The sequence below is a fragment of the Gavialis gangeticus genome, unplaced genomic scaffold (genome assembly GCF_001723915.1).
Source record: "Gavialis gangeticus isolate Ggan-Ray unplaced genomic scaffold, GavGan_comp1, whole genome shotgun sequence".
NCBI lineage: Eukaryota > Metazoa > Chordata > Crocodylia > Gavialidae > Gavialis > Gavialis gangeticus.
In genome coordinates, this window is record NW_017729003.1 from 22,467,738 (window position 1) to 22,475,912 (window position 8,175).

General features: G+C 45.5%; 1 long non-coding RNA gene across 1 annotated transcript; it reads left to right on the forward strand.

Annotated features, from left to right (window-relative positions):
• The first annotated feature begins 363 nt into the window (after positions 1-363).
• On the forward strand, positions 364-5,313 carry LOC109291050. The gene is made up of 3 exons (XR_002095750.1): positions 364-448; positions 2,790-2,795; positions 5,301-5,313. It is a non-coding gene; the product is annotated as an uncharacterized LOC109291050 (long non-coding RNA).
• Positions 5,314-8,175: the final 2,862 nt, after the last annotated feature.

Genomic DNA, 8,175 nt, shown 5'->3' on the forward strand with positions numbered 1-8,175 from the left:
GAATTGAAGAGTAATGCTTGTCTATCTCTAGTAACCCAGACCACAGATTCATTCAGTAGCCCTGAAAATGACCATGGAAAAAATATGCATCCTTTTCTCACTTCATCCTAGCTATGTCTATTAGAGATGTGCGAAATTTCAATGGGTGTTTCATTTCAATGCTGTTTTGACTTGTTTCAAGCTCAAAACACTGAAATTGAAATGAAATGAAAGGCTTCAAAACAGCTTTGAAATGAAACAAGGGCACTCAAAACATTTTGAAACATTTCAAGTTTCAAAGGTGGGCTCGCTTGCAGCTAAACAGAAACTAAGGAGAGGGAGAGGGAAGAGTGGGGAAGGACTGCTCTGATATTGACATGCCTAGCTGGCCAGCGACTGTCATCCTTCCCTGAGGTCCCTTCCAATCCCAGTGCTCTGGAGAAGGGATGGAAAAACGGCATAAAAAGCAGTGTTTGAACTAAGATTTCTCTGTGCCTGGGGGTCAGCTTACTAAGCTGTGTCTTCCAGCAGCTCAGCAGCATCAGAGAAAGGCTATTACTTCCTATTTGCTAGCCTGTTACTAGCAAGTGGGATCCAATGCCCCTTGCTTTCCTAATACCCTTTTATTATTCCTTTCAATTTATTCCTCCCCCAAAAACCTCTTTTTGTTTTTGTTAGTCTATTTTGATTCTTTTCCCACAGAAAATAAATCTGTGCTTTCTCTCACATTCCATTCACCATGCAGGGAAACACAGCATATATTGCATATTATAGTATATTTATATATTTTATTTATTACATAAATACATTGTACATTATATAAATATATACATACAATTATCTATATACATTACATAAATACATATTACATTACAGAAGAACATACAGATTTTCCAGCACACCAAACACGCTATGAAGCACACTATGAAGCATGCTGGAAAGGCAGCTGGCAAGCCTTAAGGGAGGGGTAGAAGAGGGGGTGGAGGGAGAGCTGTAAGTTCCCCTTCCCCTGCCAAACTGAGACCCAGCCTATTTCCTACAACTAGCAGGCATGAGGTTTCTACTGGCAGCAGGGAGAGGGGAGCAGTGCCACTGCTTGAGTCTGCATTCCCTCCAAAAGCACCAGCTATAATGCCCCCCACCACCATCATCATGACAACAAGCAGTACCAGCATGACAGTCTTCTCCACCCCCATTTCACTTCCCATCCTGAGCCTTCCAATGCCAGAGGAAGAGCTGGAGCTGGAACTAGATCTGAGTGCCATAGCGAGGAAAATTAAGGGGAAGGAGGGGGAATCGTCTGAGTTTGTGCTCCACACCCCTCAAGTTTCCCCTAGAGCCAGGTCTCCTTCCCTAGAAGACAATTTGGAGGAAGTTTAGGTAGAGGTTATGGAGGCAAGTGGCTCAGCTGAGTCCACTCCTCCTGTTGCTATGCCTCTGCCTGCTGAGAAGGCGGGAAAGGCATCATCTGCACATGCACCCACACCCCAGAAGTGAGGGGGTAGTGTGGTCTGGGATCATTTTGAGCAGGCAGATGATCTCCCATATGCTATCTGCCTACACTGCTGAGCCAAAACCAGCCAAGGTAAGGGCTCAAAACACATGAGCACCACAGGGATACTGATGCATCTCTACAGGCACTACCCCCTTGCCCTTGCTCCTCCTCAGCATAGCACCAGTGGGAGTGTACCCAAAAAGAAGTCCCCCTCTCACTCCAAAGCCCCCATCTCCCCAAAGCCGGCCACTCTGGAACAGTGAGGGAAAGGTGGACAGAAAGGGGGGGTGCATTGCAAGGGTGAGTGAGATCACCCAGAGGATTGGGGAGATGCTTGCTGTGGATGGCCACCCCTTCTCTTTAGTTGAGTGGCCAGGGTTCAAGTGGCTCATGGCACTCATGGCCCCATCATACCAAAAGCCTGCATGTACCACCACAGGATGGTGGTGTCCTCCCTGTATGAGGCATGCAGGGAGTACTTGAGGGAGGAGATGTGCAAGGCAGTTCCACAGGTGGACTTCACCTCGAACATCTGGAGCAGCCAGGGTGATGATCATGCATACGTCTCCCTCACGGGGCACTGGTGCAACCAGTAAGGCTGTTGGTGGGATTCATCCATCACCCTTTCAAGTTGAGGTGATGGATGAGTCCCACACAGCAGCAGAGATCATGGGGGCCATGAACCGCTTGGTGCAGGGGTAGCATATTGGGCAGGGTGAGCTCACCCATGGGTTCGTGGTCACCAACAATGGGGCCAATATGGTCAAGGCAGTCCGTGATGCCAAGTTTGTTGGCATCCACTGTATGGCACACAAGTTCCACCTCATTGTCAGGGATGCCTTGGAAGGGAGACAGGGCTGTTGGTGATGGCACCAGCACCACCAGCAAGCTCATTTCCAAATGCAGGAAGGTGGCAGGCTACTTCCACCGCAGCATCAAGGGGGCCAAGATGCTGCAGGACAAAAAGACAGAGCTGAGAATCCCACAGCACAAAATCATGCAGGATGTGGAGACTCAGTGGAAATCCACATACCTCATGCTCGAGAGACTGGTGAAGCAACAGAAAGCTATCCATGAGATGGCCTTGCTCAGGGAGATTAGAATCAACGGCCCCCTTAACAGAACTGAGTGAGATACCATCTCCCAGAACTTGGTGGTCCTCAAGCCCTTCCTCGAGGCCACCAAGACCCTCAGTGCTGCCAATGCCTTCCTTAGCCAGGTGATCCCTGTAGTGAGGGAATCTCAGAACCAAATGGAGAAGTTCCAGGGGACCAATACTCCTGGCTGGGGCAAGCCACTGTCACCAGATGCGCAGGCACTGGTGAGGTGGCTGAAGGAGGGCATCAGGAAACAGCTTGATCTGTTGCAGTCAAGTACAGTCCACATGTGACCTGAGGGTGGAGGGGAGTGTAAGTGTATGTGGCAGCAAAACCTTGGAGCAGTGGACAGAAGTACTGGTGAACAGTCAGGGAGGCAGAAGGGCAGAGGCAGGGGGATCCACTGCCGCATACCAGCATGCATCCACCAACCAGTCTCCTCTTCCACCACAGGTGCTGCCAATATGGGCCAAGGGCATGGCTTCCATGGTGGGGTCCAGAGGCACCAGACCCCACCATCAGGCAGGTAGCACTTAGGCCTTGGTGGCGCCCTATCTCACCGAGGACATGGAGCCACTGCTGTACAGCCCCTTGGCCTACTGGGCAAGCCACAGCCAAATGTGTCTGGATCTGGCCATGGTTGCCTGGGAACACCTGTCCTGTCCACTGACCAGCATTCCAAGAGAGAGAGTGTTCAGCATTGCTGGTGACATAGTGACACCCCACCACACCTCCTTGGAATCTGGTTTGGTGGAGCAGCTGGTGTTCCTGAAAGTGAACCTCCCACTCCTGGGGTTCCCTAAGCTCCATGTGCAGATGGAGTGAGTGCCTCCATCCACTCTTCCTTTTTTTTTTACCCTTGGGTTTCACAACCAATTAGTGCCCTGCTCTCAAGGCTGGAGAGGGCACTCGCTGTATCAGCAGCCAGCAAGGGAAGAACATGTCCCTGCTGAGCTCCTGCACCAGGATGAACTTGGAGGTATGGACAGGAGCTATGGGGAAGAAGGCGGCCCCAGGTCCTGGGCATGACCACTAAAACTGCGTCCTGGCAGGGTTGGGAGGCCTGGTGAGACTGCTGACTGAGTGGAAGCTCCAGGAAATGCCATGACCAAGGATCTCCCTGGTGAAAGGGAGGTAAGAGGCACCTTATAACTTCCTACTACCACATGCACACACAGTCCTGGCTAGGAAAAGCCCAGACCCATCACATCTTTGAGAGGCCTGAGGCTTGCTGGTTGCAGTGGGTTGTGAGGCTCCAGGTGAGTTCATCTTAGCTGCCTGGGATGCCAGTTTTCACACTGAAAAACCCTTCATCAAGACAATGAAGAACCAGCAGTTGGTGTGTGTGCTGTTCCTGGATGGAAGGAATCAGAAAGGCGCCAGAAGCCGTCATGCAATGCAAGCAAGAAAGCCAGTCAGTGAAAATGGAAATGGAGGCACCAGGGGGTTAGGGACAGGCTAGGGTGAGGGGGAAGGAGGATGTAGCAGGTAAAAGTGGAGAGGTGCCTGGGGAGTCAGATGTCTGGCAGGTTGTAGTGTGTCATAACTTCAATGTCTATATTCCATGAATTTCTGTATCCAGGAGGTTAATGAAGTGAAGTTCATAGGTTCATCTGTGAAAAGTGGTACCAATTCCCTGCACCTATCTCCTTGAAACTTAGCAGGGTTCATGGCCTCAGCAGGGGCTACCACGCCTGCTGTTTTCATCCCTGTGTGCCTTCACACTTACAAGTGACATGAGTTTTGCTCTGAACAGTTTGAGGTGCAGTTTCCCAGAAACCCCTGCACCTATATCCTTGGAACTTTACATGCTTTGTGGCCTCAGCAGGGGCTACCATCCCTGCTGTTTTCATTTAAATAAGGAAAGACACAACAAAGTTATAGGCATTTTCATGATTCCCCATTAAAGCCTATGAGCGAAAAGTCAAAGTGTGTTGAAATAGCATCAGAAGAGCGAAACAGTTTTGATTAAATGAAATGGAACAGTGCTTCAAAACAGCAAAATGACACAATGTCCCTTTGAAATGATGAAATGGAAACTGAAATGGAACGGTGCTGTTTTGCACAGCCCTAATGCCTATGGTCCTCAGAGCATGGAGTACCAAGTACATACATGAACTTGAAGGAAAGAATGAATGAATACCAAAGAAAAATCTTCTGCAGAAAAGCATTAACGTCTTCTATTCCAAAAATTCCTGCTAAATTTTATTCCTTATTATACTAACGTATTCTTAAACTAATTATATTTATACTTATAAGTAATGGCAAGTGATATGCACTTGTGCATGCTGTATACTAAAAATAAATCATGGGAATGTGTTAATTGCCTTGCATTGTTTTACACTTACACTAGATTTTTAAAAATCCAAACTGTATGTACTCCAAGAGAGATAAATAGCTGATTATATGATACATGATGTGTGGTAGAAGGAGGGATTTTATTCCCTTCTTTTACTGACTACAGATGGCTGTGTTTTAACTGAAATAGGGCTGTAATTTTAACTCAGCAAGAAGGCCTCTGTGTTCTTACATGTTAAGCAGTCATTTTTAGCAGTGTGGACTTGTGAAAATGTGTGACATCATTGCTTCATCTGTATTTTTCCTGCAACTAGAGCTGGGAGTAGGGGAGGGGATCAAACTATAACTCAGTATAGAAGGCAACTGGGACTGGCAGCTTGCGGGGGTAAGTTGAAGTAAGGGGCTAGGGACAAAAGTTACACATAAACCAGTTTAAGTGAGCAGAAACTGGTTTAAACCTGTAATGGAACAGAAGTTTAGTGTGCATACACCAGTTTCAAAAAGGCTGAAACTGGTTTAAGATAAACCTGGCTGAATGTAGTACCAGACTTAACTGATTTGGTCAAGCCTCTTTATAAAACTTCTGTCCCAGACCCCTTCCTGGTTCAAGTTAAATCACAGTCCCCAAGCATCCCAGCATGCTTTCCAGCCCTGGGCTGGGCTTTGCTGTCTGCTCCAGCAGAAAAGGGCTGGGGGTAGAGACAAGGACTGCCCCACCACCCAAGCAAACCCCAGCTGGTATCTGGGGCCAGGGAGGGGGGTTAAAACTTCCCTTCCCCTGAGTACAGAGCTGCCCTGACCTGCTAAAAACATACTGTTTGCTGCAACTGTGGACTACAAATCCCAGAAGCACCTGGAAGCAGGAAGAGGAACTGATGAACAACCCTGCAGAGTCTTTCTGCTGTGATTCTGGACTGCAACTCTCAGAGATCTCTGGGGCAGCAGGAAGAGGAAGCAAATGCACAGCCCATGCTGACTACATGCCAGAGAGCCATGCTCTGGCGCCCTCCCCCCAACCCTTCTTCTGGCCTAAGCCACTACAGGTATGAGGCTGCATTTCCTGAATCCAAAGTGAATGTCTGTCTAGTTATTTTTCAGTTTAATGTCTGCAGCAACCTGCAAAGACTGAATTGATTCAGACTTGGACTTTTTGACTGTCTGTACCTAGCCAGGGAGTGCTGGGAGCAAGACAGGAGGGGAAAATAGGACTGGATAGGCCAGATAAGCTTATTTGCATCCAGAGCTTGAAATGGAAACCAAAATCCCCGAATCTTCCTTTTCCATTAGGAATTAACTAAAAACAGTGGGAAAGTGGCACATCTCCATTTAGTGCAGGGCTATCTCAAGACTAGCAACTGTTGTCAGTTATTCCATTGACAGGTGTGTGTCGTGGATCAAACGGTTTCAACTCTGTAGATGAACCACATGACTGTCGGTATTGTGCCACCATATGGAATTTCTAGGGCTTTTGTTAAAAAAAATACCCTAAGAAATTACATACATAAGATGATATTAAAAGAGCATTATTTGGATTACAAAATCAAGCCCTTGACATTAGGAAATGACCCAATTAAGATGCAGTCAACCTTAATTTTCCTTCTTTATATGAATGCACTGTAAAACTGTTTTTAATTATCTGATGTGAAATATATAAGTCTATACCAGAGACTTTTGCTGGTAGCACTAGATCAGTCAAGGGTGGATGGACAGGCAAAAGCTGGTACAACTATGCTAGGTACAGTTGTACCCACAAAACTGTACTTTTGCCCATACAAATGGTTTCATTTTGAGGTGGAGCAATTTATATAGACAAGCTACATGACTGGGAGCAGAGTAAACTATACAAGAAAAAGTGCATCTCGACTAGGGAATTAGGTAGTCCCCTTGTTTTCTACCCCATGAACAACGTATCCTGAGGACCCTTACCCCACTGTTTGCTGTCAGACCCTGCTTTCCCCATGAACATGGAAGTGAGGAGCAAATATGAAAACACTGACTTTGAAACATAATTGTAGTAATTTGCATATAGTACCTACATACTTAGTTCATCCAGAATTGATGCATTTTTGTCTTTTCTGAGCTACAAGTTTTAGCACAGGTACTCCATAAACACAGTTTTATATGTAGTACTTTTGTATCTAATTACTGTATATATAGTAGTACATATGTTTGTTTGTTTTTTATTTTGTGTCCTGGGCCCAATCAGCCAAATCAGTTCCAGATTCTATTTGACTGAACAGAGCTCAGTCGTTCAAGTCTGTGTGATGCTACCACTGGCAAGTAGCCTGCTTCACAGACTCTTCAGCCTGGGCCTTCAGATACTCCCAAATGCACAGTAGTCATCCTATGTGCAAGCCCCAAGCTTGGAGTTGAACAGGCTGAACAGAAAGAAGAGAGTGCTGAGACTGTCAATTCAGACAGATTTATATCTTCTTTTTCTATAGCTTGCTTAAACATGAAAGATGCTCTTTTCTTAAAGGTTGGTCTGAATAAAAGTATCAGTTGCTGCCACCTTTTCATCAGGTCATTAGTTTTATGAGATAATGTTGGTAGTGCCCTCACTTCAAAAATATGCAATCTATTAAATGCACACACAGTAGGATTGTAATTTTTCCTCAACTTTATGTTGCTTTCATCTTTGTGGCAGAAATTTCTCTAGAACATATTTAAAATTTGTTTTGACTCTTTATTTAGAAGATATCATTATAGAAATCATAAAAGAGTTTATTCCCTTTTTTCCTGTGCTTGGTAAGGGAGTGGTCTAAATCTTGCCAGATAATTAATTCCATGATCAATGTTAACTTTCATATTCAAAGAACGTTCTCTATTAGTAATCATTTTTAGCCAAGTTATTTGACCATATCATCATTTCATTAGTCTCAAATTGGTAACATGGCAATTTCCTATACAAATCAGGAAATTGGTAGAACTGATACTTGAATTTACTTACAAAACATTAGCAGATAAATATTATGTCAAAATATTTTGTCTGTCTGTCTCAATATGGAACCCTGAATGAAAATAAGCCTGGATATAGAAAAAAAACCCACCAAACTTTCAGACAACTGCCTTGCCCAGGAAATAATTAACACCCTCAAGACTATAATCTGGAGCTTAATTCTGATGCTCATTTACTGGTCCATTCCCATGGAGCTGCAGTCGAAGAAAACGATCTCTGGTTGAGTGACTTTAGCTCCTGAGATGAGCGGAGACAGAGGCATTTCTTAAGAGACAGTACTATTGCAGTGAAGATTTACAGGAGAAAGAGGTCAGGAGCAACTCTGCTCAGCCTGAAATGTGTTGTGT